Source organism: Lepidochelys kempii, chromosome 5 (assembly GCF_965140265.1).
Source record: "Lepidochelys kempii isolate rLepKem1 chromosome 5, rLepKem1.hap2, whole genome shotgun sequence".
Classification (NCBI taxonomy): Eukaryota; Metazoa; Chordata; order Testudines; family Cheloniidae; genus Lepidochelys; species Lepidochelys kempii.
The window spans coordinates 53,870,316-53,898,064 of NC_133260.1; the positions used below are offsets into that span (position 1 = coordinate 53,870,316).

Consider the following 27,749-nt stretch of genomic DNA (forward strand, 5'->3'; position numbering starts at 1 on the left):
GCTCCTGCTGCCTCCGTGGCCCTACCTGCACCCTGCCCCTTCTGCCCGAGGCCCCTCCCCACCCCTTCTGCCCAAGGCCCCGCCCCCAGCCAAGTCAGAAGCCACAGTGGTCCAGGAGTCAAGGACCCTCCACCTGCCCAAGGTTGGGGGGATGATAGCAGGCCCTGGCCCATGTCCCAGCTCCGTGAAGCCCCCCACCCAGGGCAGGAGAGTCCGCAGCTCCCCACAGCTGTCCACATGGCTCTTACCCCAACCTGACTCTGGCCAGCGGTGGAGCCTTGGAGCTGCAGACCGGCCATGGTAAGAGCTGCGCTGCTGGGCAGCTGTGAGGAGCTGTGGACCCTCCACCTGCCCTGGGTGGAGAGCCCGCAGGGTGGAGACACGGGCCGGGGGCTGCTCTTGGCCCCTCCCGCCTCGGCCAGGTGAAGCATCCACAGCTGGGCTCCAGCCTCAGGGGGAAGATGAGGGGTGGGGGAACCCGTGGCGAAAAGTAGAAGGGCCATGCTTCCCTGCCACCCCTCTGCCCCCCATTCTGGCACCCCTGCCTCCAATTGCCATATAACTAATGATATGAAGCACAGATTTGCCACCCTCTCTCACACTGAGTAGCATCTTATTTATCTGAGTTTTTCTGTGGCCTGGGATTACTTGTGTGAGTAAGGATTTACATTGCAACATGAATTGGGAAGGCAAATTCTGGGCCCTACGGATTAGCAATGTGATAGACCAAGAGAGTGGGATCTCCTATTATAAACTCCTCGTTCCTCAATGACAGCAAGGGAGACAGAACTGGCTCTGAGGTCCACAGAAAACTGCCAAGGTGATACCTTTGAAATAGAGATGAGAAGCATATAGAAGTGGTGGAGTTACTAAGCAAAGGAGCTCCTCTTGAAAACTGCTGGAGTGGAGATACATCATGCCCCAATGTCGCTGTACAGGAATGGAACTGTCCTTTCCTGCCAGTGCTTAGTGGGGGGGCTGCAGTAACTTTAATTGACCCATGTGGGAAAAGGCACAGCTTGTAGATCGACAAAGGACTGCTCTGGAATGATGGAGCTCATTTGCATCCATGAGCGGTGGGTGGAGCCCCCGTTGGGGAGGCTAGCACCTCCCTCCCCCCCCGGCCCCATCTTTTGCACACACCCCCACGGCCAGAGCCCAGAGCACACCCTCCCGCCTGGAGAAGCCCACAGCATGCCTCCCCACCCCCCCCAGTCATGTCATGTCTCCCCTCCTGAGACCTCCAAGCCACCCAGCAGGAAAAACTCATGTCTCTTTCAAAGAACCTAAGCTTTTTTTATATGTGTCATGCAGGTTCCAGGGTAGCTGAGGAGGCAGTATGTGTTATTCAGCTTCCTGGGTTCATCAGTAATCTCCCTGGAGTCCAACTATTAAACCCTCCACCTACGTTTGCGTCCATTTTCTGTACCCTAAGTTCCTTCACAGCTATGGAACAGATGCAATTTTCCCACCACACTTATGTATTAACACTGACTATCCTCAGGATTAATTAGCCCAGTACAGAACTGTATTTAGTGGCATTAAAGGGCTATCATACCGCTTATATAAATCAGGATTAGGGTTTGAGCCTATGATAATACATTGGAAAAAAATAAAAACCACAAAGATATAGGACTGTATCCATCCCACATTTTACTTCAGCAGCTGCTATCTTGTGGAAGTTTCATGAGCCATATGAGCAGCAGAGCAATGGAGGCTGCTCCATTGTGTGCCTCTTAATGATAGTTTCAGTTTTACAGGGAAGGACACAAATTTATTTCCTAATCCCAGAAGCCAAATGAGAAGACTCAGTCCAGCCCAATTTACTGGTCTCGGCCTGGCCAACACCTAAAACTTAGGTTGACCTAGCCTCATTGCTTAGAGTTGTGAAAAATGTCATGCCCTTTGGAACACAGTAGATCGACCTAACCCGCACTGTAGAAGCAGCTATGGACCTTTTCTGTTGACCTAGTTACCATCTCTCAAGGGGATGGATTTACTACAGTGAAGGAAACACACCTTCTGTCACTGTAATTGTCTATGCTACAGCACTACAGCAGCTGTAGTGTCTGTAAAGTGTGTGGTGGCAGTGGTGAGGTGGAACAGTTCTTTACTGGTTGGCTGAGTGCCATTCAGATGAGGAAGAGCTTTTAAGGAACCAAGCAGCAGGGAGTACAGGAGACTGTTGATCTGAAATCTCCTTATACCAATCCCCTTAAATTGATGGAGGTGGGGAAGAACTCATGACATTCATGCCTGACAGTGCTTCCCATACAACAGACAGGAGGGTAGTACTCATGGTTGTCAAGCATCACCAGTGTGGTGTTCTGCTCTATCCAATGTTGATAACAGTCGGTTGTGTGTGTGTGTTCCCTCTGCGTGCTGCCCCAGCTCTGAGCAGATAGATGGCACAGCAGACCCCAAGAGAAACCCCAAAGGCCACAGACTCTGATAAGGTACAAAGGCACCAGGCCAGGTTTATTGCCAGAGACTGTGTTTTGTTACGGGGCTGTGAATAATTGCTGGACCCAGACTAGGAAGGAATCTAGTCTGTGAAAGAAGCTTTTTGGAACATCTCTGAGGGCGAGATTTACCTGCATTTAGTTTCCTACTGTATTAGGCTTAGCCTTGCATGTTTTTGTTTTATTTTGCTTGGTAATTACTTATTATTACTTATTATTACTTGGAACCACTTAAATCCTACTTTTTATATTTATATTTAATAAAATCACTTTTGCTTATTATTGAACCCAGAGTTAGTGACTAATACCTGGGGGAGCAAACAGCTATGCATCTCTATCAGTTTTATAGAGGGCGGACAATTTATGAATTTACCCTGTATAAGCTTTATACAGAGTAAAACAGATTTATTTGGGGTTTGGATCCCATTGGGAATGGGGTATCTGGGTGCTGGAGACAGGAGCACTTCTTCAGCAGTTTTCAGTTAAGTCTGCAGCTTTTGGGGGACATGGTTCAGACCTGGGTCTGTGTTTGCAGCAGGCTAGCATGTCTGGCTCAACAAGACAGGGTACTGAAGTCCCAAGCTGGCAGGGAAAACAGGCTCAGAGGTAGTCTCAGCACATCAGGTGACAGTCCCAAGGGGGTTTCTGCGACCCAACCTGTCACACAGGTATCTACAGTTCTGCTAGTACATATGTGCTCCCTGACAATGGACCAGTTCAGTAAGTAGTAAGATTTACCACTGCCCCCTAGGCCCGACAAAGACAGCCCCTCAGGGGTGCATTCTTATGCACAGGTACAAACAAGTTACACCTCACTCCTGATGTATTGAGGTACAATCCCTCTACGTAGTAAGGTGCCGCCTATCACCTTGTACATGTTGGTTCGATCAAAACAACCCCATCCATCATATTACGCTTTTGCCCCTGTCTTTAGGATGGGTCAGCATGTTCCTTGTTATCTGTGTGGAATGTGCTAGTATCGGAGTGTTCTGGTACCATCCTGGCATATGTTTATATCTCTAATGCCCAGTACCTTTTAGGTATGTGTGTTTTGCAACATCAGCCCTCTCCTTGCCAGACTCTGAGCAGGGCCCGCCTCTTGCTCACAGCTTAACTTGGCTTTATGTTAACAAAGTCTAGACCATTACTTTAGTTCAGGTCTTAGGCCTCATATCGGGCCTCTGATACAAGGGTTTATGTTTCAGGACCTACTACTCATGTCTAATACAATCTAATCTATAGTAGAAAAGGGTTTGTTGGTATAGCTTTACTGGTACGGGCTCAACTGACTCAAGACGCTGTTATACTGACAAAAAGTGCTTATGCCAGGGTAGTTTATACCAGGTTGGTAAATGAAACAAGCTCTGCAAAAGAGTGCTTTTGCTAGTATAACTGTATCTACACTAGGACTTTTGCCAACCTAGCTATGTTGGCACAAAAAAGTCACACCCTTAACTGGCATAGTTATACCAGCAAAACTTTCTAGTGTAGATGTGCCCCCTCACGACCTCTTTATCTTCTTTCCAATCACTGGAATGAGATGCCCCCCACATCCAGCCCTATCTTCTACAAGGTCTTTTTTTTTTAATTCCTCAAGAATTAATTAATTGCAATCTGTCTCTCTCCTTTCCACCAGGACCATAAACAGTTATTTCTGACCTAAAAATGAATTAACTCTCATAGCCCATGCAGCCCCAATGGGCCAGGGGAGAAAGTGGTTCCAGAACTATAGTTTTCTTCACAGTGGGAGCTCTTTGCTGGTAAAGCTTTCCTGTGTAGACATGACCTAACTAGTAGCAATGCGCTGCACACAGGGATTGGGGAGTTCATCCAATGGACTATTTCAGTCCCTTGTGCAGCTCTGCAACACCAAGATGCAAACTTCCACTCCAGCCTTTGTCCCTGCACAGTGAGCTAATTTATTTCTGAATTAGGTTGATCATGTGCACAGTTATGGTATGTGACTCACTGGGTCCCATAAACCTCAGGGCAGGAAGTGGTTGTAAATTTTAGTCTGAGTAAAGCCTGTAGGTTGTTATATATCAAAATAATACTAAAAGCAAATTTCAACGAAATTAGTGGAAGGTTAAAACAAAATAATTTAATTAGCTTCATCACAATAATAATCTTTCAGTGACAGATGTTTTAAAAGAAAACCCTCCTCCTTTGATCCACTTAAAGAATGAATCTTATTGTAAAATTTCTTCAATGTGCCTCAAAGTGGAGATAACAGAAAAGCATTGAAATAGTAGATGGGCTTTACAATACTCTATTCTCTCTGGAAATTATGCAGACAGTAGAACTCTATTTCTAAAAATCAGGCCACCACTCTAATTAAAACCTACTAGTTTTAAAAGCATATATGTAAAAAAAAAAAAAAAAAAAAAATTACACACCAGCATTAATTAAATTACATTTGCATTTTTAAAGAATCATTGGAAGATCACATTGTATTGGGACAAGTTCTTTTCATGCATTCAAATACTGATATCTTTATCTGGAATTTACTTGACTAGGGCACAATATAGGTGAGGTTGTAGGTGCAGGAGATGTTTTGGGGTGTGGGCTCTGGGCGACAAGTTGGGAGGCTCCCCGGAATCTGTGACATGTCCCTTGTCTCCTAAGGGGAGGCGCAGCCAGGCAGCCATGGTTCCCGGCCAATGGGAGCTGTGGAACTGGCGCTTGGGGCAAGGGATGCATGAGGCCCCAAGCGCCGCGCCTCTGCCTAGGAGCCTCTGCCTAGGAGCCGAGGGACATATCACCTCTTCTGGGGAGCTGCGCGGAGCCAGGTAGGGAGTCTGCCAGCCTTCAGAACCAGACTTTTAGCGGCCGCATCAGCAGTGCTGACCGGAGCCACTTTAGTCCCTTTTGGATCAGGCATTCCACTCGAAAACCAGACACCTAGCAACTCTAGGAGGGAATGGGGGAGTTCCTCCCTCACACTGTAGCCTTGCATGTTTAAATATTACCACTACAAAGCTGGCAGTTTCTTAGATACAGATTGTAATCCAGTTTTACACATAAAGTTGTAGGGGCAAATAAGACTCCAGGTGCAGGAAGAAGAGATGGCTTCGCATGGCTGCTGCTACTTCTCTCTTTACGTAAATGGGCAAATAGGAGTTGGAAGTGATAGAATCCCTGCTCCCACACCTACAAATCACTAGCCACCAGAACTGAACCAGTGCAGGGAAAGAGAGGGATGGCAATAGGGGGTTGTGACCAATTGCTTCCCAAGGAGCAAAGAAGGAATTGAAGCTATGCATCACACCTTACACTTAATATATACTGGGGAGGGGGAGAGATGGCTGTAATGGCAGAGATTGTTTGAGAAGAGGGAATTTATGTTAATTTTTACTATAAAAGGACTTGCAGTCACATTTTATGAGGGATTTTTCCATGGAATTATCCTTAAATGACACCTTTTAAATTTGCCATAAGCAAAAGACTTATGCCCAAGTCCACTACTGCAAACAAATCTATTTGAATGTCCTAAATTAGACTTTGTTGGAAAAATTATACTGGCACAGTCATAGGTTGGCAGTATTTCCCTTGTATACCCATATTTTCAGGGCCTATTCATAGTATCTCAGTTGCAGCACTAATTTTCATTATTTACTCTGAGTTCAGGAGCAATAAAAATGGAAGGTACATTTTGTGATTTCCCGGTTATATGATATACTTGTTGGATATTTCTGTAGCATAACACTGTTCCGTATGAATAATATCTGATTCCTTTAGCCTGAAAAACAAAGAACATAAGGTGTAGATCTGTAATGGAAGGACTTACACCTTCAATTCAGCTGTCTGTAGATACTTATTGGGCCACAGAGTAAACAGAAGCAGATCCCAAAAGAACAACCAAAAGTCCAAGCCAGTATCTTTTAATTGAACATCTAGATATGATGTTAATGGTTCTATTCTAGACTAAACTGTTACTCTATTTACTCCTTTTGGACGTTTGTTACGCTCAAGCTTCTTCATTCTGTTAATAGATAATTGTAAGTATAGCTCAAGCAACTTCTTATCCTTCCTTCAGAAACTATATTGTCTGTAATGTGATATTTCAGCTTTCTACCACCCTGTTTGTTTGCTGCTGATTAAAGGATTTGGTATGCATATGTTTACCCGGGAAGCAATTAGAGGAGAAAAAATCAACACCCTAAAACAGATATAAACTTTAAAAAATTTGTCTAACCTTTATCAAGAGACTTGAGTTATTTCTTTCAGAATAATTTAAAGGGATGGAACACAGGGGAAGAGGAGTGTGTGGGGAAGTACAGTATCTTTTAAAGGCTCTAGTTCACTGGCAACCAGAGAAATGGAGAGATATTGCTTCTGTTCTTGGTTGGACATTCTGATGACTGACAAAATGAATATTGTTTCTTAATAGCAAGGACCAAACATTTCATGACAGTGATTAAATAGCACTGTACTCCCTTTTCATTGGAGCAAGGATTATTCAGTCCATATGTCTCATTCACAACTTATTGCAGTTATAAGCTATAAGGTCAATAAAAGTTTTCAACAGCCCAAGTTAGCTGAGACAAGTTCATGACAGAAAATAGTTTGCGCCATTGTACTGCTTGCTGGTCTGTGGTTTATGACATTGTGATGGCTCTATATGACAACTTTGGACAGGAACAGAGGCTGCAACCCCTCCACAATCCTTAGAAGGGAGTTGGTGACCGCTGGATATACATGAATACATACAGAGTCCCATGTATAATGTGACTGTATGGCCACAGAAAAGCCTGGAAATAAAGTGTACTCTTCTACACTGATAGTAATTAAGCATCGAAACAGTTTACGAAGGATCATGGTGGATGCTCCATCACTGGCAATTTTTAAATCAAGATTGGATGTTTTTCTAAAAGATGTGCTTTCGGAATTATTCTTGGAAGTTCTATGGCCTGTGTTAAATAGGAAGATTAATAAATTAGATTATCACAATTGTCCCTTCTGGCCTTAGGATCTATGAATTTCCTATTGTTTTCAAACTGGCACATAATTGTGCTCCGGAATATAAGCTTTTATTTAAAAATATACATTAAAAAATGAGGTCTCTGCTTCCTCCCTCCCCACTTCTGCAAAATAGGGATAATGATACTTACTCATCTTTTTAGTATAAGGTGATCTGAGATTTACGTATGAAAAGTGCCACATGGGAATAAGTATTATTATTATCATGGCTATGAAGGTAACCTTCATATGGTTAGCTGTATGGAACCACTTCAGTGTATACTACTCCTATTTAGTTCAAAGGGGTAGTAATGTCAAAGATTACTGGTTACAATTTAAATATCAATATTGTTAACTATTTCATTGGTGACCATTTTAGCAGCAACCCTAAGATAGCATGCTTAGCCATTGCTCGTAGACATAATAGCAGATACCGGGGCAGTGTTGTAGGGGACAGCTAGTTAATATCAATGATTTTGGGGTGAGAGATGTGGAATTCAATTCCCAACACCCCAAACTGAAGGTCAGCTCTGTGTCTGAGCAAAAGGGGAGAAAATGGAGATCCATTCTGACCCCAGTACAAAAAAATCTCAATTGCCTCCTGATTACCAAAACCCCAGAATACCTCTCATACCCTCCCGGGTGCCAAAAGCCTTAGTTGTCCCCTACCCTATGTCAAAAACACCAGTTTCTCCCCTGGCAACTTCTATAGTTCAGTCATGTATTGCAAGACGAACATTCCAGCACACAAAATTCCAGAACATATGGACACAGAATAAAAGAGATTAAACTAAGTATCAAATGAAATAAATAAAGAAAGAGACATTATATTGATTGGGCTGAACAGAACTGGGTAGGTAGTCATGACTGGAGGAGTTGAAGGGATAATGCCACATAATTCCAGAGTTCAGGCCATATATTTTAGGTCTAATGAGTTGCATAGGACACAGGGCTTTGCATACACGTTTTTGACGCATCCAGTGACATTATCCTGCACCGTACTGTACAATATACTGCTCTATCACATAGATACGGCGCTACGGGCAAACTTTTTGGCCTGCGGGCCGCATCTGGGTATGGAAAGTGTATGGTGGGCCATGACTGTCTGGTGGGGGAGGGGGACTCTATCGGGTGTAGCATGGGGGGCTCCATAAGGGATGTTACCGAGGTGGGGGCAGGAGGGACTCATGGATTCTGGCGTGGCGGGGTGGGCTCCACAGGGGTGGTACCGAAGACTCCTAGGGGCCCTGCCAGCAGTGACACCAAGGCAGCCATACCATGCACAGCCATGGATGGAGGCACCCCAGCTGGGACAGGTGCGGCCACATGGTGGTTTCCAGGCTCTCGAGGGCGGGGGCCATAGGAGACCGGGAGAGGATTGGGCACACTGCCGCGTGGGAGGTGAGGGGCTGCCGCGTAGGGGTGGGGTTCCGATCCCAGAAACAGAGCAGTGTAGTCGCACCTGTGCAGTGTGGCTCTGCGTGCTGGAAGGTGGTGCTCATCAATGGAATTGTGAGTCAGGGGCTGGGGAGCACCAGGCTGGCAGAGCGGGGCAAGCCCCTGACCCCGCTTCCCGACGGGAGCTCGAGGGCCAGATAAAAACATCTGATGGGCCAGAAGCAGCCCGCAGGCCACAGTTTGTCCACCCCTTCACTGTCAAGTACACATTCATATGAATATATCTGTATATACACGTGTGTAATTTATGCACACATCTGCATCCTGGTGATCCATAAGCCACTGCAACCCAGGGCAGTGGGGATGCAGGTAGTATGGGGGCTGCTGTGCCTTAAGGGAATACTGCATGGACCCAGTAGGGACAATTTCCTTCCTCGGGTTCCTGGGGAAGAACAAATCACCAGAACAAATCTTGGTGGTCTGACCTTGTGCTGATTGCCAGGTTTGGGCCTACATTACTCAGACCAGCTACACTTTATGCCAAAGAAGGAAAGTCTGCCTGAGAGAGGGCTGATGGCACAATCCCACCCACAACTCCTGCTCCACTGAGGGCTTGGAGCCAACCAGTACTGCTACAAAAGTGGGCAACATTGACTGGGGTGGGGATATAGCCAGGGCATCAGGGAGAGTCAGCATATCTTCTCGCTTAAATCAGCCTTCCTCTGATGGCATCCCAGGGAGATCACCTCACCAGGGGCTTGAATCCTTCCTTTGGTACAAGGCTGTAAAAATTATTGTCACTGTACCAGTAACAATGATGGTAAGCCATTGAGCTGAGATGGGGAGCAAAATTTACAGACCTGAGAGGGGAAGTTGGCGTTCATAAAAATGAAATCATTTATTTCATCCATTCTGAATATTTTCAAAAATATAGAGAAATCTTCCCCCTTTAGCCAGGAATTTGTACATTAACTATTTTTAAACTACCAAAGGGGAAATGAAGTTAGAAGGTCAGAAAGATCTATTATTGGCCTCCAAGCCACCAGCCGAAAGATATTTGCATATGCAATCTACGGTAATTGTGTAACATTTTTCAGGCCACTGTATTAACCTTTGAAGAAGTAAACAGTGGAAAGTTACTGACTCACCACGTGACCATTTTCAGCCAAATATGAGCTAGGATTGTCTTTTTGTGTGGAACAATAACCTGAATGCGTCAAACATTTTGGACCTAACTCTTCACTGTCTTCCTCCTTGTGTAGTCATTTACACCTGTGCAAAGTGAGTATGAAGTGGGCGTACCAAACTGGATGATAAATCAGGTCCCCTGTATTTAAAAGATGAATAGAATTGTCCATATGGGACAACAATTCATTATTGTAATTATTACATATGGGTTTTTTTTTTAAACCGCATTATCTTGGGCTGCTAAGATGTGTGCACAACTACATTGAATAAGTGTGAGCTTATTTGCCCTTTCTCCACTTCTCCTCTTGGTCATTTGTTATACTTTGTCTAAAATTAAGTTATAAGGTTTTGGGGGCAGGTATCATGACCTATTTTTACAGTAAAGCAAACTCTCTGGGTGCTGTATTCAATCTAACTAAGGTACTAATCTGGCCCCTCACTACCACAGTAGCTGAGTGCCTCACAATTTTTAATGTGTTTATTTTGACAACACCCTCGAGGTAGGGAAGTGTTATATCCCCGTTTGGCAGATGGTGGACAGAGGCACAGAGGGTAGAACTTGTAAAGGGGACTTAGGCACCTAACTGCCATGTTAGGTACATAATTCCAACATGTAGGTGTCACTGGCATTCACAAAATCACTTCTCAGCTGGTGCCTAACCCTGTAGGTACCTAAGATCCCTTAGTGCCTAAGTTTACACTGATAAAGTCCCCGAGGTGTCTAAATTTTAGGGTGTGGGCATGTGTGAAGCCACTGAAGTCCTGACACCCAGCAGCTCTTTACCGAACTCACACATGCGCCCCAACAGGATCTACAAACTGTCCTCACCTATCTTGCCTTTTGGGGCCTGATCCAGTAGGCATGTTTACAGCATGCCTAATTCTGTATAAAAGATGCTGGAAGAGGAGCCCAGTGGTCAGAGCACTCACTCATTCATTGGACCTGGGTCTCCCATCTCCCAACGGGCTACAAAGTCATTCTAATGCACTCTCTGGGTGAGTGAATATTTAATTACTTATACAAAATAGAACAGCTTCAGATGGAGAGACACCTGCCCCAGACTACCCTATAGCCCAGTGGTTAGGGCATTTACGTGGGAGGGTCAGAGGGCCAAGTTCATCTCTGCTCTACATCAGACAGTGTTGAGCTTTGAACCTGGATACCATACATCCTGGGTGAGTGCCTCAACCCCTTCTTATAAGGTTATAACCACTGCAACATCACCTCCTCAACCCATTTTCCATAAACAAAACCCCATTAACCTCACTTAGGTGCCCAACTCCAAGAGAGGGTTCACAGTTGTGAACCCCAAGTGGAGAAAGGCACCTCTCTCGGGCCTGGCATTGGGCATCAAACTCCCTTTGTGGGGAGGGGCTTAGGTCCCACCTCTTGCTTTGGCATGTGGGAGGTGGATGTAATAACCCAGACTCCATGCATTTTACTCACATAACACCAGTTATTCTGGTTGTATATTGGTTAGCAGATCTCTGCTCAGCGTGCTGGCTTTTTTGAGGGCTCTAACTCTCCCCATGAGGACCTACATGGCTTGCTCAAGGTCACACTGGAAGTCTGTGGCTAAATGGAGAATTAGGGTTGGGTTTTGAGAGTCCCAAGCTAATGCCTTAGCTGCTGGGCTATCCTTCCTCCCCAGAACAATTAATAGATAAGGGAAATAATTAAAAGAAAATAAATAATGTCTGTTCACAGATCCCTGTGTGCTCTTTCCAATTAATATTATTCTATATTCTCTCTGATGGTGTAGCAGCTACAATTACCACTCTTAAATGGCAAGGTATTAACTCCATAGAAATAATGGTTCCCTGCAAGTACTTTGCTGGCACTACAGTCTGCGTGGAGAAGTTCTCAATCCCAGTGGCAGATAGTTAATATGCAGCAAGGTGATGGAGCTTGGAATATTACTCAAGTTCCTTGATTAGAAATTATACTATAATTTCCTCCAGCAATTAAATGGAAAATTGTACTAAATTGTGCAGTGATCTCTACCTTGCTCTTAACTTATCTACTTTGTGCACCTGTGTTTTGGACATATTCTTATGTTGTTTTATTTCATATTGAAGAAAATGGTGCCAGGGTCAATTCTATTTGGCTTACTCTAGTCACTGTTTAGGAATATACACCCATGTGAAGCGATGGGGCCTTGGCATTGTGGGGTTAAAGATTACATGGCACACAAAAGATGCTCTCTGCACTGAATCAAATATGATATATCCATAGCTTTCTATTTAGTGGGAGGAGCTGGACTGAAAGTCAAAGCCAAAAACAATTCAAAGCTGCATGGGGAGAGAGTAATCGAAGACCTGCCTTAGGGAAGGGAGCTCATGAAAATGAGATCATATGGAACTAGCTAAAACTAGAGAATGGGACTGGGCAATGTCTTAAAAAATATTTACCTGGAAATGGGAGCTTTCTTTCCCCATCTCTGTTGTGTTGTTTGGGGAAGAGAGTTTTGCAGCTTCAGTTTCCCTCTTCTTTGGAGTCCTTCTTTGTAAGCCAACCCCAATCATAATGCTTGAAGGGGTTGGTAAAGTTTGAACTTCTGGTTGCATGGCCCTTTCTTTTTCCCTCAGGATAATCCCCAGATTAAAGGAGCTGTTAATCAGAGAGATTTACTATTATCTCATATTGCCCCCACCTCCTTTTCTCTGGCTATGGAATATCCAAGAGCTGGGAAGGTACCCATCCCATTTTAGCCAAAATTAATGACTCCCTTGGTAGTATTCCCATGACCCCAATTGATACATATTGAAATAATGCAGAATAAAGTTTGACTGTAGGAATTTTAAAAGTCTCCCTTCTAGAACTGACAGCCCCAAGCATTGAAAAATCATTAGATCTGCTAAAAATAATGAGATTTTAAAAATGATAAATGTTGAGGGTTTATTTATTTGCCTCCTGGTTTTTTAAACTTTAGGGTTCACATGTTCAAGCTTTTTTCTGCAGGAATGAAGGCTAGAAACTTTTATTTTAAATGGAAATTGAGCTTCTCATATAATCATATGACTCCAGAAGCTGGGGATCTAAAAACACACTAGATATGAGAATTGCAAGAGTGGGCAACACTGATCATTGCAGTTCCTGGGGAATCTGACACTATATTTTGCGCTAAATTTAAACTGTCATGTTTGTAAAATATGAGCCAGATGCTCTCCGCCATGATGCCAGCGTTGATCCCCCATATCATCCCCATGATTTTCGTTCCCATATACAAGGTGTTTATGCATCTGCATAAGACCAGAGTTGGTATCTTCATTTTGTCGAAATCTGCAAGTTATAAATGGCCACTTGCAAAAGAGACACCTAAGAAAAAGGAGCAACGTCAGTAGTAGTTGTGGGCTGAAGAAAACCCTTAATTTGCCTATTTTGCATATTGGAAATCGTAATTGCATATTGCACAGTATACAGCTAGGCCCTGAGCCTGCAAACCCTTAATCACAGTAGTAGGGCCAGATTATTGCTCATGCTACAGCCCTGGAGCAGTATGAAAGGACTGTAAGCTTCCCCTAATTGGACATGAACGAATCCCTGATTCATGAGGAGACAGTGTAGCTTTGTCTATGCCACACCCTCCTGACCCTGGTGCCAGGGGGACAGGAGGGGATAGAACCAGAGCTCTGGAATGGGTATAACAGCCTTTTGGGGACTGCTGCTAACTGGCATAATTTAGAGCAGCTCTGAGGCTAAACTTAGGTTGGGTGCTAAACCGGCTCCTGAGCCACACAGCCACCCTCCCTTCAGCTGCTGTTTGTGATCAAAAGTTTTTGCCCCATGAGCAGGCTGCTGTTTTCTTGCAGTTTTTATTATCCTTTTGTATGAATGACACCCTATAAAATTGTATAGTGATCACAGAAATAAAAATGACTGACAGAGAGTGTATAAAATATGTAAATTACCGATTCACTGGAAGTTTCCTGTATAATAAAAGATGAGTCACTGCATGACACTTTCAACAAAGAGGATAGAGTGTTTCTGAGATAGATTTTTGTACCCTCTATACCACAGAACTATATATAGATTTGGACAAACCCCAATCAGGCAGAGGAAGTAGACATATTTCCATGCTGTAATACCAGGAGAAAGTTGAAAGTCAAACAAAATGAAGCTATTCAGTAGTGGTGCAATACCGTCCCAACAACCCTTGGATAAAACAACAGCATCTCCATCAATCATCTGGTGTACCAAAAATAAAAATCATGATCACTGAACAATTTTACAGGATCAATGTCCTCTGGTTTGCAAATAAATGTCTCTGCTTTGTTTTGACATTTACAGTATTTTCCATAAATGGTATAGCTATTCCTCTGATAGCAGGAGAACATTATCCTGTGACAATGCTCTATTCAAGTGACATTATCTCCTAATTACCTCTACATTTTTGCTGATATTTATCCTTTCTGAAGTATAGTCAATCTAAACTTTCTATCAACCCATTTTCCCATGATGAATGCTTGAATGCAGTGAAAAGAATAGACAAAGATTCCTTTTTCATGTCATCTCAGAATTTCAATATGAGATAAAAAGAATAACTCTTTGGGTACATTTATTTGGATTAGAGTTAGTTATTTTGGAGTCAGATGGGAGCTGAAATGTAGTTGAGAAGATCATGTAGTTAAATGTGTACAGACAACAGGTAGCAATCCTTTCCTGGAGGAGACACTCACTGTATGACCCCGTGGAAGTCTTTTGAAATTGTTAGGCTACATTTTCAAAGGAACCTCAACCCATCTTCTAAACCCCTGCAATTTTGAACATGTAAAAACTCATATTATAGCATGCAGGTTGAAGGGGGGGGGAGATTTTTCAGATGAGGGTGAGGTGTTAAATTCCCATCGATTTTCAAAAGGAATTGTCTCCCTAGTCCTAACTGCCTTTTGTGCCTTTGAAAATTTCCCCCAAGCAATCAGACATCTGATTACATCTTTCTAAATTGGTATGCTGTTAATGCACATGAAAGTTCAGGCTCAACTAGAGTATAGAGCAGGGATGGGCAAACTTTTTGGCCCGAGGACCACATCTGCGTATGGAAATTGTATGGTGGGCCATGAATGCTCATGAAATTGGGGCTGGAGTGCAGGAGGGAGTAACAGCTCTGGCTGGGGGTGTGGGCTCTGGGGTAGGGCTAGAAATGAGGAATTCAAGGTGTGGGAGGGGAAGGCATGTCCCGCTTCCGGCTCCTAAGCGGAAGCATGGCCAGGCGGTTCTGCACGCTGCCCCATCCGCAGGCACTGCCCTGCAGCTCCCATTGGCCACAGTTCCTGGCCAATGGGAGCTGCAGGGGTGGCACTTGGGGTGGGGCAGTGCTCAGAGCCCTCTCGCTGCCCCTACACATAGGAGCCAGAGAGGGGACATGCTGTTGCTTTCGGGAGCTGCGCGGAGCCACGGCACATGCACGCAGAGCGGTCCCCAACCCCACTTCCAAGCTGGAGTTCGAGAGCTGGATTAAATCAGCTCATGGGCCGGATGTGGCCCACAGGCCATAGTTTGCCCATGCCTGGTATAGAGGCTACTTTTGAAACTCTATCCCATTGTACTTCAGTTAACTCATCTGGAAAATAAATGTGTCAAAAGCAGGAATTCATTGAAAAGCAGATGCAACAGCTGAGCTGGGGTGGGTGGAGGGGGAATTCCTGGGATAAATTGCACATTAAAAATATCAAGAACAAAAGTGACACTTAGTGGACAAAACTACTAGCAAAGCAATACAAGTAAATCAAAATGGAGCTCACTGTGTTATGAGGCTGTGGCATCTTTTCCCACAGGCAAATACAACGGACTAGGAAGAACTACTCACTGTCAGTGTTTTAAATAGGAATTCAATTATGAACAGGGAATGAAAGAAATTCAGGATTAATTTTATTTGGTAAAATACCAACTGGTGGTGCAACCACTGGCGGTAAAAGGGAGACGTTTGGCCTCATGCGCAGACATTTTATTATCCTGTTAATGGTCCTCTCCATGCATTTTCAGATATAAAGGCACATTTTTCACCCCTGGTTCACACCACTTTTTAATATGGCGGCACCGGTGGTTTCTGGAGAGACAGAGAGCCTATATATGTTCTCAGTTTGGTGCAACTCTGAAGAAATTCCACTGTGTCAGTGGAGGTACTCTGGATTTAAACCAATATAAGTATGAACAGAACTTGACCCACTCTGACCAGATTTAAACAAATCATTCTAAATAGTTTTAATAAATACTGTAATAATATAACTTTAAAAATAAAATCTAGAAAAGAACTGAAAGGTGGCCTTAGGCTACCTTTGCATTCTTCCTCTCCCTCCCATCATTTCTTTGGTACTGAAGGGCCCATCCAGTCTCCAGAATACATTAGAGCAGCAGGAGAGCTTATATATGTGTGTGCATGTATGTCACACATACACATGAACATCCACCCACATAAATAAAGTTTTATTTTCAGTAATACAGTGATCCAAAAGCAACGCATAACAGTGGGTTAGTAAAAAATCTGTCTGACTAGTCAGTGCACAATGAAATCCAGTTAGGAGCAAGCATTTGTAAGAACAAAGAAGAAAACTATATTATCAAGGATATGCAGTAGCTTAAGTTCCTATGAGTAGGCATAACCTGACATGTTCCAGATTTCTAGAAATTTGAAGCACATTTAATGTAAGAAGAACAATTATATATTCATTAGTTTTTCTGTCTGGCCATTACATTTAAAATATGAAACTTCTCTATTGTTTCAGAGTAGCAGCCGTGTTAGTCTGTATTTGCAAAAAGAAAAGGAGTACTTGTGGCACCTTAGAGACTAACAAATTTATTTGAGCATAAGCTTTCGTGAGCTATACCTGTAAAGTAAAAATACTGGTATAAATTGTTTGCAGTGTTGTGTTGCTGCCACAAGGTGGCAGTACAGTAATGCTATAGTGTTACAAACAAATAAATTGTGTAGCTGTACCTAGAGTAAGAAGTAATTGGAATTTAAGTCTAATAATTACACCGCCTAGTTGAATTATTCTTTCTGATATGCCACTTTTAAAACTTTATTTTGGATTGAATGTTATAATATGTTCACATTTATGTTACTACAGACACCAAAAACTTTGGAATGTATCTTTAATATTCTACATGTATTTTTAAATATTATATGGAGTTTTATTTCATTTATTGAATTATGCCGATTTTTTTGTGATAAAATTAACATTGACATTGATATTCTGGGAAGTAAAGTATGGAACATGTGTGCAAGACTTCAGTCAGAGTCAGATTTTCTTAAATATGAATAGCTTACAGATAGCCCCCCAACCTGAAGCAAATACTCACCAGCAACCACACACCACACAACAGAACCACTGACCCAGGAACCTATCCTTGCAACAAAGCCAGTTGCCAGCTGAGTCCACTTATCTATTAAGGGGACACCATCATAGGGCCTAATCACACCAGCCACATTATCAGAGGCTTGTTCACCTGCACATCTACCAATGTAATATATGCCATCATGTGCCAGCAATGCCCCTCTGCCATGTACATTGGTCATTCTGGACAGTCTCTACGTAAAAGAATAAATAGACACAAATCAGACGTCAAGGATTATAACATTCAAAAACCAGTTGGAGAACACTTCAATCTCTCTGGTCACTCGATAACAGACCTAAAAGTGGCAATACTTCAACAAAAAAATTTCAAAAACAGACTCCAGCGAGAGACTGCTGAATTGGAATTAATTTGCAAACTGGATACAATTAACTTACGCTTGAATAGGGACTGGGAGTGGATGGGTCATTACACAAAGTAAAACTATTTCCCCATGTTTATCCCCCCCACCCCAACTGTTCCTCAGACTTTCTTGTCAACTGCTGGAAATGGTCACCTTTATTATCACTACAAAAGGTTCCCGCCTCCCTGCTCTCCTGCTGGTAATAGCTCACCTTAAGTGATCATTCTGATTACAGTGTGTATGGTAACACCCATTGTTTCATCTTCTCTATGTATATAAATCTCCCCACTGTTTTTTACACTGAATGCATCCGATGAAGTGAGCTGTAGGTCACAAAAGCTTATGCTCAAATAAATTGGTTAGTCTCTAAGGTGCCACAAGTCCTCCTTTTCTTTTTGTGAATATAGACGAACACGACTGCTACTCTGAAACCTGAATAGCTGAACAGTTATTCATTTTCTATTTTTGAGTTGCTTCAGCAATTTAGCCTTTCAATATTTTCTCATACTGCCAGCCTAAGTAAAGTCAATTCACGTATTAAGCATATATATTCATTGATTACAGATATAACCATTTTAGGCCCTAGCCCTGCAAACCTTTAAACACATGCATAACTTTACTCACAAGAGCAGCTGTACAGAAGTCAATGGAATTACCAATGTACATAAAGTTTTGCAGGACTGGAATTGTACATGTTTCTTTTTGTTCATCCAATTTGTGAATAAAGGACCAGAATCCTACAAACACTTATGCAGGCAACTTTACTCACATGGGTAGCCTCCTTTAAATCCCATTAGAGTTCCCATGAATTTCAATTGAGTACTCATGTGAGCAAAGCTACTCATATGGTGGTTTGTAGGATCTGGCCCTAAGTGAATGAAGCTGCACTGTGCCATGGGCTTCATGGAGATGGGTTTCAAAACAGTGCCAAGCAGCGCTGGCCACCAATCATGGGAACAAGGGAGATGCCAGTTTAAAACATTGAAGTAATAGCCAATGTGCTGAAAACCAAAAACCAGACACAGCCTGAAATTTAAAACAATAGATTTTCAATCATCAGGGTCTGATGAACAAATTACACGTTCCAAAAGGGAGTATGCTTGAGGGCGCAAATCCTCCCCCGCCCCATAGATATATTCCATATCCTTTATGGTGCCTAAGACATGGTAATATATATGCATGCATATATATGCCCACATATATATATGGCATTACCATGTGTAAGGCACCATAGAGAGTAAAGAAAATATATTATAAACCTTTCATAGATATCATTATAATTTAGTATAATGAATTAGGCTTTTTTTGATACAGTTTAGCTGATTTGATAACTCACCAGGAAATACAATATTGGTAACATAAAACTAAAAATGGAAAGGCTTCATTAATACAGCCATCACCTTGTAAAAATGTGGGCTGAAAATGATCAACCCTAAATTTGAACCATCACTAAACAATTTTTCTCTCTTCTCCATCAAAGCATTTGTTTTCTGCTACTCAGATTTCTGCCAAACACATCTCTAATCTAACCTGTCTCCATTGCCCATATGTTCCTTGTATCCTGTAAGCCTTTAAAATAATTAAAAGATACTGTTAATGGAATGCTGTTGCAAGATAATGGTCTCTTGCTATTAGATAAATGTCAAGATTACATTTTTTTTCAAGCGGGAGGTACATATCCAATAACAATTTTCTGTTCCAATGATTTTATTTTCATTCTATCACATGATTAATGATGTAGATTCTGTCATTATATCTGATGTGCACTGCTGCAGAAGAATGACGGTGGCTCAATGTGCCATTAGTAAAAAAGCTTTACTGTGGGACAGACTTTATGGCCTATCAAGGATTCTCTTTACTTCGATTTGGGTTTGATTTCCAGTGGTGGTTCCCACTGCTTTCAATTCCAGGCTATTCCAGCTATGAAGCATGGAATCAAATCAATTAGCACATTTTCTGATGAGCCATTTTATCTTCTCCAACTTAAATTGCCTGATTCATGGGAGAGCAAATTCCTTCTCTCCTGCTTCTCCCCCCCCCCCCCCTTCAGCCATTAGCTCAGGCGTCACGTTAACAGCCTACTACAGCTCTTGAGAAAACTTTTCAAAGCACCCAGTGGAGGCTTCAGACAGATTACTGTTCTGTGATTTCTTAATGCTTCTTTTAAATGTTTGTTTTCAGAGCAACTGATCATGTTCAAGGTTTCCACTCTGTTGTGCTAATTACAGAAACAAAGAACCTGTTTTGAAGCTCTGTGAATGAAAAGGACAGTTTGCTCTATACAGTGTCAGCATTGCCATTTGCTTTACTATTCAGACTGTGACAAAAGTCGGGGTGGCTGAAGTGTATAGGGCCTGATCCCACAACATTGAGTAGTCTTGAGTTGAGGATGCTTTGCTGTGCCTCCCAGAAATGAGACTTGTAGTTGGCTCCATAGGCCAGGTTTCAGTGGTTGCCACTTGAGTTATGGATAGGCAGGAAGTCAGAAGATGACATGGTCTGGAAGCCCACTCCCAAAGTTCAGACTGAGGGGCAGACTCTCAGCTGGTATAAGTTCTCATCACTCCATTAACTTCCATGGAGCAATGACAATTTACATCAGCTGGGGATCTATACCTGAATGAGGAAACCAGTGGACCAAGAGACATATTCCCCTTCCCTAATGAAGGGAAGAGATGGAGAGGTCCAAGGGAAGGAAAGAACATTAGGGAGGCTGGGGAGCAGAGAGGAAAAAGATGGGGGGGGAGAATCAGGAAAAGGGAGAGGGAGAGGCTGAGGACCCTTTCTGGGGAAATGATCAAATATTTCCTTTGCCTATTGCTGACAAGGAAAGAAATATTTAGTGCCAAACAATAGTTTTATTAGCACCACATTCTGCTTGGTAAAGGAGTTTTTGGAAGCACTGCTGGAGGTACCTTTGAAACACTTACTGCTGATCATTATCCCTTCCTGTTGTAATATTAGCACAAAAGCCCTAAACACTTCACTTCTTTAATATATGCTTAAAATACCGTAAATGCCTGACTATATGTGAGCTGTGGGTATTAGTTACTGCATGATTTAATTATCCCTTGGAAACAGCTAAAGCTCTATTGGTGTCAAATTATGTTAAACTAGAATTAAACTGAGCTTTACTGCAACCAACTGGCATTTCACACACACACACACACACACACACACACACACACAAAGTTAGCTGGTGCCTCTTATGCTAAAACTGAATAAAGTTGACTTGTTATTGTTAAGTAATGCACTAGATTAGTTACAGATGTGTGGATAGTTAAAAAAATAGAAGATGATACTGTAGTGAAAGCCCAATTTGCAGCATCCACTAGGTGGCATACAGTGACCACGTTTAAGTCATCTTATCTTCACAAAACCTCCCATTCATAGAGTAAATAAAGAACAGCATTATTAATTTATACCATTGAATCCACCCTACACCTAATATTTATTTAGCCAGCTGTTTCCTCTAATCCTCCTTAAATGCCATTGATTGAAATCCTAAATATATTCAGACATTTTTACCCCAAAGAACATTTTGTTACCTACAAATTACAAGCTACCTTTTCAACTGCATGACTGTATTCTACAGTTACTCACAGTGGAGCCAGAATGTCTAATAATTTCTTACAAGCAACAGAAGAAGCTTGTCATCTGAAAATGATTTTTTCAAAAATTTATGTTTAATTTTCTGGGAATTTTAATTGATAGAATAAATCGTTTAAAAATGCAATATATGAAGTGCACAGTATTTCAACATCTAATGATAATTTAGGTACCACTTCAGTAGAAAAGTATATAAAAAGAAACAAATATTAATTCAGACCTAAGTGCTTAGTTCTTGTCATTACTTACTATATCTCTCAATATGATTAAGATATATGATACCAATAATAACATGTTGCACTTGTGTAATCACTTTTCACCAGAAGATCTCCAAGCACTTCATAAAGGATGGACCAATGTTATTTTCCCCATTTTATAGAGGGGTAGGGAGGTTAAGTGATTTTGATCAAGGTCACAAAGCAAGTCAGGATTTGAATTTAGCTCTCTTGGCTCCAAAGCCCATGCATAGAGACCCCAATACCCTTTTCCTGTCACATTTCTACATTAAGTCCACATTAAGACTCTGGAGTCTTCCCAATCTGCCAGAAAACACCCTTCCCACCCCTTATTACACACTGAGTGCACAACAAGGATATAAAGCATGTTAGGATCCTCTCAAATCTGTATTTTCGGAAACCATCCTGCATAAGCGCAACTCGATGTACTACTTAGACCCTTCTTACAAGCACTAGCTGTGTTAACCCTGCCAAAAGAAAGTGAGAGGAAACAACCCATCAGGGATATAATGAAATGATTCTTTACTGTGCAAATCTCTTCAATACTTTTGAATTATACTGTCAGTCATTTCTCTGAAACAGAAAATTGTTGCAGCTAAATGCTTCACTTCATAACAAAATGGTTTTTCTCCTTTCAAACTCCTCAGATATTCAGGGCTCTTATTAGGAAGACAGGCCTTTTGGCTCATTTTCATTGCAGACCAGCAATGTCTTGATTACTGCATTGACTTTATTATTTATTTCACTTAAGAAAGCAGTTGTTCTCCACTGAACTCATTTTTTCCCTTTTATAGTGATTGTCAGTTCAGTGGACAGCTAATCTGAAATGAAATATTACATATATTTTTTACATTAAAAGATTGTACATATGGGCAAGAACCTTAGCCAGTTAAACTCAGTGGAGCTTGGCTCCTCAGAACAGCTTTATCAAGATGGTGTACCCTCACCAGTTACGCTTCTTCGGCATCTATATTTTCAAATATCATATGTTAAGTTTCTCTTATCATTAACAAAACTAATGAAAATTGTATTGCTAACTTCATACTTATACTCAATGAAACATGACTGCATAAATATTAAAAACTCATTACATTTTAGTAAAGTTAATTTGTAGTGTATCAATATTGCATTCAACTTCAGAATTAATTCATATGATTTTTTTTTCAAGTACTGCTAACTTTCAAGAAACTCTTCAAAGGTTGTTTGACTGTGTGACGTCATACTGGAACATATCCATGTACACATTCCACAGTGAAAATTCCTAATTGCAATATCTGTATTGTGTATTTTTCCAGGGATAAAGGAATGTAACGCATTATGACAACTTAATTTGAACACATTATACAAGTTCTTTCCAACTAAACACTTGCATCTCAACCATCCATAGCCAACACTTTTGATTTTGGCATGAGGAGCATTTGGAATGAGAGTTTTCTACTTTTAACAATGAAAAGCAAATAAACGCTTTTTGAGGCTACATAGCTATCATAGCATCGATAAATCTCAGAGATTTAACTTTCATGACACTACAGCAACCTAGCGTTCTTGTTAAAGTGGAGATAATAAAAAAGCCTGTGCCCAAAAGATATGTTATCTCAAATTTCCGTTGACAATAGGCAAAATATGTTGGGGGAAAAAAAAAACCTATGGATCATACCAGATTCTTTCCCCATCTAATACGATCAGACCTAAAGCAATGGGTGGGACAAACACATTCACAGCTCTTCGGCTTTTCATTCAACCCACACTATCTTCCCCCTCCCAAGTCCTGTAAACTCTTTATAGGATTTTAACAGATGGGGAAGTTACCTCTCGGAAACCTTAATCTCTGTGAAATGTATAATCTCACAGGAGAAAGCCAGTGGACTAAACTATACCATTTTCATATTCCAAACAGAAATCTGCGGTTGCAATATGATCCCTCATCTCATCTGTTAACACAGCGCACTTAAAGTCAGATAAACGGAGGGTAGTCAGTTTCAAGCTCTCTCTCCCACTTTTGCCAAACTAGATCTCTTCAAAATCCCTTTAGTACACTATCATAGCTGATGCCTTGAGACGTTACCTGCTGGATACTATACATCTGAAAGAAAGTCTTCCACCCCACTCCCCGAAAAAAATTGTTTTGTTTTTACCTTTTCCAGAGCTCCAAAGTTAAGATGCTCTCAAAACTCCCCAGCAGTTGGGAACGGAGGACGCAAAATGCAGAGGAAGTTTTTGGTGCTCACCTTAAGTTTGTGTGTGCGTGTGTGTAAGTATATGTCCAGAATGGCTCTTTGTGGCTCTGAATGGCAGAGGTCCTGATTCAGGGAAGAGGGAGCCACTTTCTCACCGAGAGGGAAAGAAAAGCACCACGTCACAAGTTAAGTACGCCTCCAAGAGCTCTTAATTACAGCCCAACGCGCATTCAAACCCCAGGAATGAGTGCCCAGAGAGGCTGGAACACCGCGGAGTCTCAAGACAACGCACTGTCCCTTCACATCTGTCCTGACGTCCTCCTCTCTATGAGTGTCCTGATGTCCTGCCCTCCTCGGCAGCTAAAAAACTTCCCTCACACCACACGCACGCCCCAGGTTAAAAGCCAAGTGAGCAGTTGACAGAGTTTTTTCACAGGAAGGGATCACTCAAGTGAGAGTGAGTGACACCCTCCGAAACACGATACTTGGCACAACTTGTCTCTCCATCCCCCCCAAGCCCTTTTCCCCCTTTATATCTAAAGATGGGAAGATGCTCTTTTCTGGAAAAGAAAGTGAGTGAAGCGGTGAGATAAGAGGAGAAGGGGAAAGCTGGATCTAACTGGATCTTGCTGGTTTTTGGTCCCAAGCCCCAAAGTGTACAATCAAACCAGAGAACAACTCAAGCCTCAATTATTACAAAAAGGAGAGCCTCACTGACCCATAGTAAGAGTGTCACAAAAACCTGGATCTGGCGAAATTCTGGCTCCACGCCCCAATTTTAACCCCCTAAAGAGAAAACAGCCTCGCTGCTCCTAGGACACCAAAAATATCGGACATATCATGGGGGATGAGCGTTGCAAAAACCTAGCTGCTTGATCCATGCAATGGTTGTCCGTCACCTGGGACACTATGCCAAATTCCATGACATGAAATGAGTGGAAATCTAGATGCTACTACTGCACTAATGTTTGTTTGGGTATTTTGGTTTGTTTTTTTTTTTTGTTTTTTTTGGTCCCTGATGTAACCCTGCATTTGAACAGCACACAAACCCAGAGCTAGCACCTGGATTCATCTAGATCTTGGCATCTTTTGGACCCATATCATATAATGTAAATAGGAAAAAAAAAAAAGAAAAGGAGTACTTGTGGCACCATTTTCTTTTTGCGAATTCAGAGTAGCAGCCCTGTTAGTCTGTAACTTGTTACACTGGAAAACTCAGACTCTGTTGGAAACTGGCACATTAACACTGCAAAACGTGCATCCAGCACCTGGATTCTCTTGGATTCAGTCAGTGATGTTTTCCCCAACTGCCCCCCCGCCGCACCCGCTCCCCCCTCAATTTACCAGCTAAACACAGAAGTGCAATTACTGCAGTTCCACTGCAGAAAACCAGATGCTGATGCATCAGCAGAATACCAGCACTTGAAGCCTGCTGGATCTTACCATTTTTTGGCCCCAAGTCTCTAAATTGTTCAATCAAAATAGGCAATACATGTTGTCAAGACTACTGGACTAGAAAATTCCACAAATCCTGGCGCAAGACTCGTACAAATGCATGTACCTGGCACCTGGGTCTTGCCAGATCCAACAAATTTTTGACCACCAACCTCTAACCTTTACTGCACAAATAGAAACTAAGTTTAGCTGTTCTGCTTCCAGGATAAAAAACTGGTCCCTGATACATTCTGGCACACAAACACTTGAAAATATTCAAATACAAGGCTGTGTCCAGCAAGGTCCAGGCCATACCTTCCAACTGAAAGAGGTTTTCTTTCTAGAGAGACAGTAAATGTAGCTATCCTTTTACAGTAGAAAAGCTATGCCCTGTGCCACTGAGATTGTCAAAGAAGTCTAGTCACACATCTTCCATTTCAATGGGATTAAAAATCATGGAAGATCTAAGGGATTTAGACACATCTTCCATTAATTGTAAAAATATTTAAATTGAAGATGTTTCTAATTCCCCTAGACTGCTTTGAAAATCTCTGTCAAGAGTGGATCAACTAAAACTACATATAATGTGATCATTCTCATCTGATAGACCAATCCAATTGCAAAATTCCCATGTTATGGAATGAAATTTGTTTGTATCCAGACAGATCAAGATGACAGATTTGGGTTATTGTGACTTCACTGAAACACAATGCATGGCATTATTTTATAGGAGAGGATAGTAACATCGTGGTCTAGAATCTCTCCTACTGCATCAAATGATTATGTTTGTGCTGTACTCAAGAATGGGTAAGGAATGGAGTCCCTAGCCTCTGTTTGTCAGAGGGTAGAGATGGATGGCAGGAGAGAGATCACTTGATCATTACCAGTTAGGTTCACTTCCTCTGGGGCACCTGGCACTGGCCACTGTTGGCAGACAGGATACTGGGCTGGATGGACCTTTGGTCTGAACTAGTATGGCCTTTCTTATGTTCTTATGTTACCTTAATGGAGGATGGATCTTGCAGGATTCCTGTCAGATCCATGTTTTATGTCACTCACTCTGGGATGCAGCGGGGCTGGAATTGCTTGGTGCTATAGGAGCAGACAGAACCTATATAGGCATCAGGATATAGGGGCTCAGGACCAAAATTTGGCTGGATTCAGGTGTTGGTTCAGGGTTTTGCCATGCTCATGCTTGAGAGTGCAGGGTTGTGTGTGTGTGTGTGGGGGGGGGCTGTCTTGTTTGTTTTGTTGTGCTTTTTGTGTAATGCCATAGAAGTAGCTAGACTTGCATTTTGATAGTACAATTTGTGGGCTTGGGGGCCACAGTTTAAAAGGAACCATCTTTTGCTCTTGTTCATCCAATAAAGTAGAATAAGGAACCAAAGCTGAGGAGACATCTAATAAAGTTGATCTCAAGCCCTCCCATTTTAGTTTTGCCCTGATATGTATGGGATTTTTGTGTCTGTGGTAATTTAAACAATTATAATTCCCTTGCTGGGAGCTAGACAAGCTGGCTCTGTTTATCTAGAGGAATGCTTTGGGGGTGATTGAGGAGTGGGCCACAGGGGCCAGTATTAGAACCAGCTAAGCACACACACATAGTCTCTTCACCAAAATAACCGTGGAGAAGACAGCTCCCGGGCCACACACCTCCCTCCAGAACAAACAGGGGTTTATTTATAACTCCAGGGAGCACATATAGGCCCATTGAGTCCCGCCTTGAGCAAGCAGCGTTTGCTGGAGAGGAAACAGCCGCGGCTTTCCATGACAGAGCTCCCTTTGATGGGGCAGGGAGTGGACACCCACCTCGGGGAGCGCTGAGCTGGGGAAGGGGCAGGCGGGGGGACAGCAGCAGAGCTGGGGGGAAGGAGATCAAACAGCAGGGAGATGCTAAGAAAACCGGGAAGCAGAGCCGGCACAAAGCCGGGGGGGGAGGGAATCTCTGACGGGAGGTGGCTGAGCGAGGCGCCCCAGAGCGGCCCTTTGGAGCCAGGCTGGGGCGAGCTGCCGGGAGCAGCGCGGCAGCCAGCAACATTTCCCCGAGCAGCTCCAGCCCCGCGGGCTTGGTCTGTTCTGGGCCGGGAGCTGTAGGTGGCGCTATGGTCTCAGCCAGGCCCAGCCCGCGGCTGCCGTTCCCCAGCGCCGCCTCGGCTTCGCTTTCCCCCACTGACTCAGACCCGCGCACTTCAGGCCACGCCGATGCGGGGGAGCCAGGGCGCTGAGCAAACAGGCGGAAGGGGAGCAGTCTAGACACTACACCTGGACCGAGCGCAAAGCTCCTCACAAAGGCGGCAGTGGCCGTCCGCACCACACGCTGGGAAGCGGAGACAGGTGAAGTCAGAGAGACTTCCCCAAGGTCATTGATCAAGTCATGGCCAGCCAGACTCAGGCCCCTGACTGCGTGCCCAGCCTGTGCTCTGATGGCTAGCCAATGGTGTGCTAGACACATGGGGAGGTAATATCTTTTATGGGACCAATTTCTACTGGTGAAAGAGTCTCGCTTTCCAGTCACACAGAGCTCAGGTCTGGCACAAGTACTCCCACCATCACAGCAAAATGCAACAAAGGAACAGATTCTTTAGC

General features: G+C 42.9%; 1 protein-coding gene across 1 annotated transcript in view; it reads right to left on the bottom strand.

Moving 5' to 3' along the window:
• The window catches only part of HAPLN1 (hyaluronan and proteoglycan link protein 1), an 88,546-nt gene extending 64,809 nt beyond the window's left edge, over positions 1–23,737 (bottom strand). Inside the window, exon 1 of the mRNA XM_073346211.1 lies at positions 23,688–23,737. The gene's annotated coding sequence lies outside the window, so the exon portion shown is untranslated. The remainder of the gene's footprint in view (positions 1–23,687) is intronic.
• Positions 23,738–27,749: the final 4,012 nt, after the last annotated feature.